Genomic DNA, 11,130 nt, shown 5'->3' with positions numbered 1-11,130 from the left:
ATACCCTAAAATAACTTTTGTTTTTTGACAAGGATTCAAATGTACTTAATCATGTATTTCTAATTTTTGTTTACATGTTTTATTTTAAAATGACCAGTATATTTATGAATAAAATGTATGGCCCACTTTTACCATTTTAGTGATAAATGGAAGTCTTTTAAAAATGGTAGGTGTTAATTTAAAAACCATGTATGCAAATTAAATTTGCTGCTGCTGGTCGGATGGAACTCCCACAAGTTTTCTTTAGTCTTGATTAAAAACATTTATATCAAAATTCTAGAATGTGTCTTCAGCCAAGAATTTTATCTACTTACATATATTTATAGCCTGTAAAAAGTAAAACAAAGAATGTGTAATTGTTGTGAGCAAGATAGCTTTGCTCATATCTGATGTTTACCAAAAGAATAAATGATAAAGGAGTTGAATCAACATGTGTATGTTCAAATTGTCATTTGTTTAACAGTTTCAGGATTTAGCAGTAGAACTCATTTTGCTGTCAAACTTTACCCAGCCTTTGTTGTTTTTCTTCGCATATTGAGAATGTTACAGATTCTTGCTCTTAAGGGCCTCTCAATAAGTACATGAGCTATCATTATGCCCAAAGTAAAGAGAGGTAATAAAGTAGCAGCCAGTTATGCTACTGCCTTTAGAAGAACTAAGGTGGGAGCTTGGGACCACATTGATCAATGAACGTTTATTTTGGATCAGAAGGTTCTAAAAACATTGTGTAATATTCATGAGGTTCTTTGGTTTGGTTGTTTCTTTTTGTTGTTTGGTTTTTTGTTTTCATTTTTTGTTTTTAAAGAAGGACATCATTGAAAGGCACATCTGTGCCAACTGGTGTCTGCAAATTGGTGCCTGCCCACAGTTAGTATCTTGGTGCAATTGTCATGAACTAGTGAAAAAGCAAATCAATTGATTGTTGAGAATGTAATTGCTAGTTTTATAACTTTAGTTTTTAACATTAGTTGAGCAAATTTTTTTTTCCTGTATTTATTTATTTATTTTACCTTCTTTAAGATCTTTCTCCATCTTTAAACTCTGGTAGCATAAGTTCTTTCCCTTGAATCCACTTTTGTTTTCTCTGACTGAATACCCACCCTGATTCTTCTTATTGACCACCCACCCTGTACTTGAATCACTGAACACACCCTGACTCTCGCCCTCTCCACACCCACTCCTGGTCTCTCCTCACTGAACATCTACCCTTCTCACTGCAGGGAAATGCAAGTGCTTTTCCTGCTTCACCATTTATCTGCTTTCCGAGTCAAAGGGACTCTTCTTAGGCACTTGTCCCTAGACCCTCACACCCAGGCTAGGTTGGTTAATGTATGACTCTGTAGTGCCTACCCACTGAGAGTTACTTGCATGTGTTTATTTTCCCCTAGTTTAAGTGCTTAAAAATAACTTCTTTTATTCTCTTTCTTTTTTAAATTTTAATATTCTTAATTTTCCCCCTTTCCAGTCTCTCCTCCATGAGTCCCTCATCCCATCCCCCTCCCCTTTGCTTCTAAGAGGGTGCTCCTCACCCACCTACTCCTGCTTCACCCTTCTAACATCCCCGTTTTCTGGGGCATCAAGCCTCTACAGTACCAAGTGCCTCCCCACCCACTCATGCCAGATAAAGCAGTCCTCTGGTACATATGTAGCGGGAGCCATGGACCAGCCTGTGTATATTCTTTGGTTAGAGGTTTAGTCCCTGGGAGCTCTGAGGGGTCCAGTTAGTTGATACTGTTGTTCTTCCTATGGGGTTGCAATCCCCTCAGCTCCTCAGTCCTTCTCTTGACTCTTCCATTGGGTTCTCTGGGCTCACTCTACTGGTTGGCTGTGAGTATCTGCATCTGTCTTGGGTGCTGGCAGAGCCCCTCAGAGGACAGCCATACCAGGCTGTGTCTGCAAGCACATCCTGGGATCAGCAATAGTGTCAGGGTTTGGTGTCTAAATGGGATGGATCGCATGGTGGGGTTAGTTTCTGGATGGCCTTTCCTTTAGTCTCTGCTCCATTTTTTTTCCATGTTTCCTTTAGACAGGAAAAATTCTGGGTTAAAATATTTGAGATTGGTGGGTGACCCCATTCCTCAACTGGGGGCCATGTCTATCTACTGGAGGTGGTCTCTTCAGGTTCTATCTGCTTGATGTTGGGCATTTCAGTTAATGCCATTCCCATTGGGTCCTGGGAGCCTCTATCATCCCTGGTTTCTGGGACTTTATAGTGGTCCCCTGTGCCCCCCACCCCCCTGGCCCCCATCCCCTACTGTTACACATTTCTATCCACTGTCCTGGCCCTCTGGACTTCTTTCCTGTCTCTTCCCACCTGATCCTGCTCCCCCTCTCCCGTCTTCCACCCAGATTCCTCCCTCCCTCTGCCTCTTTTATTTTGTTCTCCCTTCTAAGTGGAATCAAAACATTCACACTTAGTTTTCTGTATCCATTCTCCAACTGAGATACATTTGGGTTGTTTCCAGCTTCTGGCTGTTACAAATAAGGCTGCTATGAACATAGTGGAGCACATGCCCTACTGATATGGTGGAGCCTCTGTCATCGCTGGTTTCTGGGACTTTCTAGTGGATGGGTGGGTGTATATGTTCAGAAGTGGTATAGCTGGGTCTTCAGGTAGAACTATTCAATTTTCTGAGGAACCGCCAGATTTCCAGAGTGGTTGTACCAGCTTGCAATCCCACCAGCAATGGAGGAGTGATCCTCTTTCTCCACATCCTCGCCTGTAGCCTGAGTTTTTGATCTTAGCCATTCTGATTTGTGTGAGGTGGAATATCAGGGCCGTTTTGATTTTCATTTCTCTGATGACTAAGGATGTTGAACATATCTTTAGGTGCTTTTTGACCATTCTTGTTAACTACTGTTAAACAATTTGGCTTGGGCTGGAGAGATGGCTCAGTTGTTCTTCCAGAGGTCCTGAGTTCAATTCCCACCAACCACATGGTGGGTCACAACCATCCGTAATGAGATCTGGCGCCCTCTTCTGGAGTGTCTGAAGACAGCTACAGTGTACTTATAATAAATAAATAAATCTTTTTTTAAAAAAAGGTCTATATGATAGATATGAAACATAGATAAGTTTCATACTTGGACACAAGACTCATTCTCAAGCTGACGGTGTGTAAGCAAACCGTCCATAATTCTGAGGAACCCAGTACCCTCAGTTTCAAAGAAGCCTCAGCCTGTAGCATGTAACTGATCCTCTACCTTTATCAATGAAGATAATGCCCGATTTTAATCTTCAAAATATAAGGAGTGGATAGATGAAATAAGTATTAAAAGCTATTTGATAGACTTCTCACAGAAGGTTTATGGGGCCAGTGGAATTAAGCTATAATGCTTTTGGGAGGAAGTGTTTGTCACCGAGTCTGAAGGTAGGAGTTTGGTCTCTATCTCACAAGGCAGACGGAGAGAACTCATTCTCCTCTGACCTCATGTACGGCCTTTATAGTCGTTTTATTTCAGCAGTTCACATGGCTAGCTAGTATGACTTACTAAAATACATTGCTGCCTCTGCAGAGGGCTGGTGAAGTGTTAATTTGCTAAATCAAGGTCTCTTGCGACTTCTTTTCTGTGTCACCCATGTTTATAGTTTCAGCCAGCAGCATACTACCATGGGATGAATATGAACTCCAGATTATGAGACTTAAGAGATAAGAGGACCATGTTAAAAGTAGGTTGGTTTTGAATCAGCAGCATACTACCATGGGATGAATATGAACTCCAGATTATGAGACTTAAGAGATAAGAGGACCATGTTAAAAGTAGGTTGGTTTTGAATCTCGTGTTCTTCAGTCCCTCTGTTGTGATCTTCTCCCAACAAAAGAGCATTTCTAGACTGCCCTTCAGTTTGCAGGTTGACAGTTGGCTCTCCTTGTTTTTATACTGTAGGATAAAGTTATTGGGGTTGTCTCATGGACTTTGGTAGAAGAGAGTATTCTGATACTTCAGCAGATAAACTATGTAGGTTAGAATTGGTCATGCAGCCTAAGCCAAATACAAAAGGATCTAAAAGAAGAGTCGTAAGATGGGACCAGGATATTTAGAGACTGTTACTAATCTTTGTCATATGCACTGGAGATAGTTTAATTTAGGATCAGACAACGAGTCTTAATTTCAAACTCTTCACACCTCTGCTTGTTATGGATCAGGAGTAGTATGTGCCTACTAGAACTCTTACTGTTCTTGTGGCCACAGTAAAATGCTTAAGTAACAGATTTCTCACAGTTGGAGAGTTTAGTTAATCACCACAGGCAATGCATGGCGACAGGAACGTGGGGCAGTGGGTCACACTGCCCCTCGGTTAGGGAGAAGATGTACTGTTGCTGAATTTGCTTCCCTCTGAGTCAAAGACCCTAACCCATGCAATGGTGCCACCTCTGCTTAAGGTGGTTCTTCTTCCCACCTCAGAGAGTCCAGCCTACACGTGACCTAGAAGCGTGATCAGAGCTTTGTCGCCTAGATCGTTTCAGATTCTGTCAAGCAGGCAGCATCACAAGAACTGTAATGAAAGCTTAGGTGTGGTTAGAGATGGCTCAGTGCTTAAGGACTCAGCGTTCTGGCAGAGGACTGAGTTTCATTGCCAGCACTCGTGTGGGGTGGCTCACAGCTGCCTGTAACTCTAGCTCAAAGGGTCTCTGCCCTCTTCTCGCTTCCAAGGGCAATTGTACTCATGTTTACATGTTCTCACACAGGCATGCATGCACATGCATAATTAAAAGATAAAAATAAAATTGTAGAGCCCAAAGTCTTCCTGGAACTATCATTCCTTAACAAGGAAAGGAAAAATTAGGGTAATTTTAGCATTTTAGCATATTCTATGTGATTTATGCTTATGAGAATAGTTACTCTATAAGTGATAATTGTTTTTGATGTTTGGGAAGAGAGGCAGAATCATAAGATATTAGTCTCTTGGAAAAGTAAACCCTGAAGAGAGTTTATAATCAACTTTGAAAGGTCCAGGGCAAGGAAGGCTTTACTCCTGCCTCTGGTGGGCAGGCTGAGACCACCAGAGTGGGAAAAGGTTAAAGTCACCGAGGTTCTGTTTTGTTTCTTATCTAGTATCAAATTTTCTTGTTTTTTTTTTTTTTTAAAGTTTGATTTAGCAAGGCTTGCAGTTTTGGTTATGCTAGTACCCTTAAATGAGTTCTTAAATTGTGAGTATTGTGAACCAGTCAGCACAAATGGGGAACACGTTTTCTGAGTTCATAATGAATAGTCAAGTGCTTCTTAGAAATACTTGCTGTATGCTTCGATAAATTGACAATGCTTGTTCTAATTATTGCTGAATATGATACAATTGCACAGTTACAAAACCAGTAGTTTGTGTGGCTTTGAGTTTGGGACATCGCTCATTGGTCTGGATGTAGCCCCCACCACATGCAGAGTCTTCTAAAAACTTCCATGTACGTTTTGTTTCTAGTGGAAATCACTATTGACTGTAACCCTGTGGCTCACTCCCTCAATGAGGTTCTCTGCTTCTGTAACTCAGCTCTTTACTGGTTCTAACTCCATGGGCTCTATTCTGGTCCCAGCTCTTTTTCTCAACCATGACTCTTTCTCACATGGCTTTAAAGCGTCTAAAGTTGGTGTGCTGAATACAGCAGTTATATTTTGTTTGGCCCATGTGATTTAACTTTCTTTAAAAGAAAAGATTAGTTGGCAGTTTAAAAACAAGGAGATTTCACTTTAAAATTCTTGTTTTTGCCTTTTCAAGGAAAAAAAAACAAACAAAAAACTTGAAAGGGTTCCTGCTGCCAGGCCAGGGTTTCCTGGCAGGACTCAGTGGGAAGCTGGTAGCAGCTGTCTGCTGTAGGAGGACAGGCAGTCTGCTTAGTGTCTGCTAACTTGTGTTTCTTGTCTCCATCAGACATGCCCAGTGTCCAAGCCACAGTCCTGGCGTTACTGTAAGCCATTCCTTCCTGTGCTTCGCTTGTTTTGTTTATTCCCCATCACTGGCCTCTGTAGATGTTTAGGAATTGATTGGTTTTGGTTTTATCTCCGTGTTCTGTTTTCTTCTTCCATCCCTTTATTGGCTATTTCCTTCTGATTTGTATGTTTTTAATATTTGGTAGAAGATATGTGTGTATCTGTTTGTATGTTTTAAATATTCAGTAGAAAATATGTGTCTATCTGTTTGTATGTTTTTTTTTTTTATTTTTCTGTTTGTATGTTTTAAAAATAGATTTTAGGGCAGTTCATTTCAATAGATAGTAATTAAATTCCTTCTCTGGAATCAGGTTCCACTGGCAAAAGAACAAAACTTACTATAAGACATTTTATGTGATGCTTTCATGAACTTAAGGAAAGTTGCTTAAAGCCTATAGTCTCTATCAGAGGAACTAAGAAGTCTCTATTTATGTAATTATGCTGCTTGTACTTGAGGATGAAGCTTTAAAAATTACCTTACTTAACATTAAGAGTGGATAATTCTCTATTTTTCACCAGTGACATGGTCTTCTAAATTTTTTTTAGCACTAATTAAGTACTTTATTAAATAAATACAATACCAACAAAATGCATTCAAATTTTCTCTAAAAAAAAATCACTTTAAAGGCCTTTCTAATCAGGCTAATGACAAACACAATAAAGGCAGATATGCTAGTATAACATAATTGGCTGATTTTATACAGCACTTATATCTTTTAGTCCACAAGTATATTATTAAATGATAGAGAACATCTAATACAACCATTTCTATATCACTAGTAAATGAATTTCTAAGAAAAAAAGATTTTACAGACCCCATCTTTTATACCCACCCCAACAGTCTAACTCTAAAGAGGATAAAGCCGATGCCTTTCCTCACAAGAGCTCAGGACTAAAGTCGCTTTGCTATCAGAATCTGTATTTGTGATCCGTTATGAGCATTGAGACAAGAAAGCACAATGCACATTGTGATCGCCTATTCAGCAACAGCGAGCACTGCATTCAAAACTATCTCATCCCAGGAATTAAATTAGGTCAGCCACATTCATGGGCATTTCCTCCACTGTAGTATTGTAGAAAGTCTCAATGTCACAAAGAATCCTCTTGTCTTCTTCAGTAACAAAGTTTATAGCCACACCTTTCCTCCCAAATGGACCCCCTCTGCCAATTCTGTGAATATAATTTTCATGATTGGTAGGTAGATCATAGTTTATAACCAAGGACACTTGTTGCACGTCAATCCCATGAGCCAACAAGTCAGTAGTGATCAGAACACACAGCTTGACCCTGATCGAAATTCCCTCATGATGACATCGCTTCTGGTCCATGTCACTATGCAAATGCAACAACTCAAATCAAGAATCTATTCAGTCATACATTTAATTTCTTTTTTTTTTTTTCTCTTTTTTTCTTATTTTATACATTTAATTTCAATCATGTTTGAGACCAAGTGTCCCTGGCTGCTACAGGCAGATAGCAGACGGGTATAGTTAAGAAACAATTATTCTGAGCAGGGGGAACGACAACACAGCACTGAGCAGCTATATTGTAGTGAAATCCTGCTTGGTCTTCTAAATTTTACAAATTGCTCATAGAGATCCAGTCTCCTAACTCATGACAAGTTACTTTGTGTACCACTTCTGACAGATCATTACTTAGCTCTTCCTTTGAACTCCTGTAAGAAGGGTTACCTAGGCAGATACATAATAAATATATCAGATATCCAATAAATATAGTGAAGTTGTGATGGATGAGGAAGTAGATAGCCAAGTGTGGTGGTGCAGTACTCGGGAGGCTGAGCCAGGTGGATTTCTGTGAGTTCAAGGCCATTCTGGTCTACATAGAGAGTTCTAGACCAGACATAGTAAGAGTACATTAAACAAAAGAGGAATAAAGAAGGGGATGTTGTCCCATGGATGGCAGCAGGGAGGCACGTACTGCATGTGGTGTGCACGTGTTAAACACTGTCGGCAGAGTAGCGCTTACATCTCAATGTTTAAATAACAGTGGAGATCTTGGTTTATTTGTGTATATGAAATCGCACAAACGCAAATGAACTTTTCTTGAACACTCACTTTGTTCCCGGAGCTGTGCTAACTAGTTTATGCTCATGGGCTTGTTCACCCTCCAGTGCCAGGTTTGGTGTTTTCATCCCTGCTGTAAAGCTAAGGGGAGGAGACCTGAAGAGTTCTTTGTCCAGGCTACATAACTAGTCACCAGTAAGGCTCTCACTGGAAGGGAGGACTGTGGCTGTACAGGGCCCTAACACCAAACTTTCTATTTCCATATTTGCTTTAAAAAGTGAACCAAGAGAAACCAATGCCATTCATTATAGGACAGGGAGTTACTATAGCCATTTTGAGCACATGAAGCATCTGCTAGCTTGAAAATTTTTACCCAAGTCTCAGACCACACTTTAATCACAAAATAAGCTTGCCAAAACAAGTCAAGTAAATGCATTGGGTTCTTTCATAATCTGTATTTATGAATTCCTGGTTTTTCATGCATTTTCCTGGCTTTCAAAAATCTGTCAGTTTTTCACAGGGGCCTTTGTTACATTCAGAATTAGCTAGATACTTTCGTAAGTGCAACTAGCCTTCTCTTTATCAGTGAAATAGATGGCTGTTTTCACTTTAAGGTCCTTGACATCCTAGGATACATAATTGAGCATTCTCATAGCACTTTGTACTTCCAGAGTCATTTATAATCATTAGTTAGCTATTTCCCAGGCGTCTCTGTGGAATAGACTCGTATTCCCTCTTGTTGTTTTACTGATGAGAAAAGAGATAGAGCCAGTTTGACTGACTTGAAGTTCACATAGTAAGTCATTAATTCTGGTCTGGATTGGCATCCAGCTTTAGCTTCTTGGTTCTGTCCTGGGTTCACAGGCTGGGGTTTTAAAAAGCTGATGATTTTTCAATTTTCTTGCCAAATGGTTTGATTTCTGCTTGCTGGGAAAGCTCCCAATGCCAGCATTCCACGAGGCTCTGCAGCAGGCAGTTCAGCAACCCTCTCATTTGTAGCTGCCCACACATAGGGGTGTATTTAAGATACAGGTCCAAATTCAAAAATGTGAAAAAGCAAACTCATGTCTTTTTCTATTCCATTTTCTAGGTTTCTAATATCTATAAATCTGGACTTTCACAACTGCCCTGTCTTGACAGATATCTTCCTATATCCCCTCTCCCTCCATAGCATAAGAGGTCATCTAATGTACCTGCAAAAGACCAATTACAGTTATGATCTTACCCACATCTATGACCTGACTTCTCATATTTATCCTTCCTTGTCTCTAAAACAGTACAGTCTTTTGATGCTTTAAAATTGGTGGACCCTCATTTTTGATTGTTCACCCAAGTTTAATGAACAACTATTGGGTGCCTGCTCTGTCAGTTGTGCTGTTAGAGATTGTCATCCAAATGCGGCTTAGTATATAATAGCAAGGGAGAATAAGAAAAGAACATAAAATAGAAGATACAAAATACGAAGTGGAGTTTAAAGTCTGCTTTGGAAAGTTTTCTCCTTAGTACAGAGCTTCCTTGGGCAAATGAATAGCATGAGCAAAGGGGTAGGTGTGCCTAATGTCATCACTGTCCTACGGGCTGTAAAAGGACTGGCCTGCTGTGGATATGACATTTTTAGCCCACTCTTTGGGATATTCTAGCTGACAAGCAGTGAGGGGCCATAGACTACTTTACAGCAGATGTATAGATTTTGTTACAGAAATGTAGTTGATGTTGGAAATGTCCAGCGGTCGAGTGCTAACCCAGTATGTGTGAAGCCTCGAGTTCAGTCCTCAGCACTATCCAAGATAAAGAGGTTGAGAAGACAGATGTGTAAGGACAGTAGTGGTTGAATCCGAGACTGTGGTGCAAATATAAAACAGTCCAGGTAAGAAGCTGTGTGTCTTTCCGTCATTAGCAGTGGGAAAAGAAGGGGACAGGTAGGAACATGATAGTAGGGTGGTTTTGTGCTGAATAAGGTTAGCAAAGCTAGGATTTTTGCACAGAATCCTTGTAGTATCAGGGCACTTCTGGCTATAAGACACATTATACACAACATGTAGAAGTCTTACGCTACAGCTTGGAAAATAGTCGTTATTGCAGGGGCATTATGGTTCACTTTGCGTGTTAACTTGACCACATTCAGAACCACCTTACAGGCAAACTTCTGAACACATCTGTGAGAATGATTCTAGAGGAGATTGATGAGCGGCAAGAGTTGCATTCAGCATGGGCGGCACTTGAAAGAATGAGGACCCAGGAAACAGCCCTGTCTGTCTGCATTTGCAGCTCAGGCCCGCATTGCTATCGATATTGCTCCTCCCGCTGAGGCTCCCTTCTGCCATCAGACTCCAACTTTCTCGACTTTCCTGCATGAACTCTATACCAGCAATGCTTCAGAGAGCTTTCAGGCTTCCATTGCCAGATTGGAACAGCTGAGGTGGCCTCCTCCATAAACTGAGTGGCTCCCTGACCGCTTCCTCTTCATCTCGAAGACAAAAATTGTTAGACTGCCTTGCCCGTAATGTATAAGCCGATCTATTAAATCCGCATGTGTATCACATACACAGTTGCTTGGTTCTGTTTCTTTAGAGCGGCCTGCCTGATAAGGCACCACATACCCTTGCACTTTTGCTGGCTTAGGAAAATGCATGCTGAGCTTGCATTTCCTCTTAGCTTCTGTCACACCTCCTCCAGCTTCTCAGGGCAGGCATGGCATTGGTCACAGAAGCAATAGGCTCCAGGGGCTCCAAAATTACATGAGGTTAAGTTTACACAACAAATTCCATTTTGTACACCATGACTACTTTTGGGCTCATTTTCTTATTTAAATTCTTTTGGGAGTGGGCCTCAAGTGTAAGTTATAAGAGTTCTATATAGACTATGGGAGACTTATGTCAAGAGTTCTGTATAGACTATGGGAGACTTATGTCATACTAGCGGCTATTGGTGAAGGGTTAGAGAGCTGAGGAAAATATCAAGCTAAAGGAGAGGTAAGCTTCTGTGTAGCAGAAAGTTTAGTACAGCTATTTGCCTTAACAGCGAGAAATGAACATATGTCCCCAATGCATGTTCTAGCTAAGGCTTTCTAAATATTTTGTCAAAAATGCTGTCAGGATGATAGTAAAAGATGAGAGATGATCAAGAAGAAAATTTAAATATAAGGGAGCATGCCTTCGGGAGTTTGAACAGTAAAACTAAC

The 11,130-nt window shown here is 40.5% G+C and overlaps 1 non-coding gene across 1 annotated transcript; it reads right to left on the bottom strand.

The window, feature by feature from the left end:
- Nucleotides 1-7,361: 7,361 nt before the first annotated feature.
- On the bottom strand, nucleotides 7,362-7,490 carry LOC115063027. Its single transcript, XR_003842909.1, has one exon. It is a non-coding gene; the product is annotated as a small nucleolar RNA SNORA63 (small nucleolar RNA).
- Between the last annotated feature and the right edge of the window lie 3,640 nt (nucleotides 7,491-11,130).

The sequence above is a fragment of the Mus pahari genome, chromosome 22 (genome assembly GCF_900095145.1).
Source record: "Mus pahari chromosome 22, PAHARI_EIJ_v1.1, whole genome shotgun sequence".
Lineage (NCBI taxonomy): Eukaryota > Metazoa > Chordata > Mammalia > Rodentia > Muridae > Mus > Mus pahari.
This window is presented reverse-complemented; position numbering and strand designations above follow the sequence as displayed.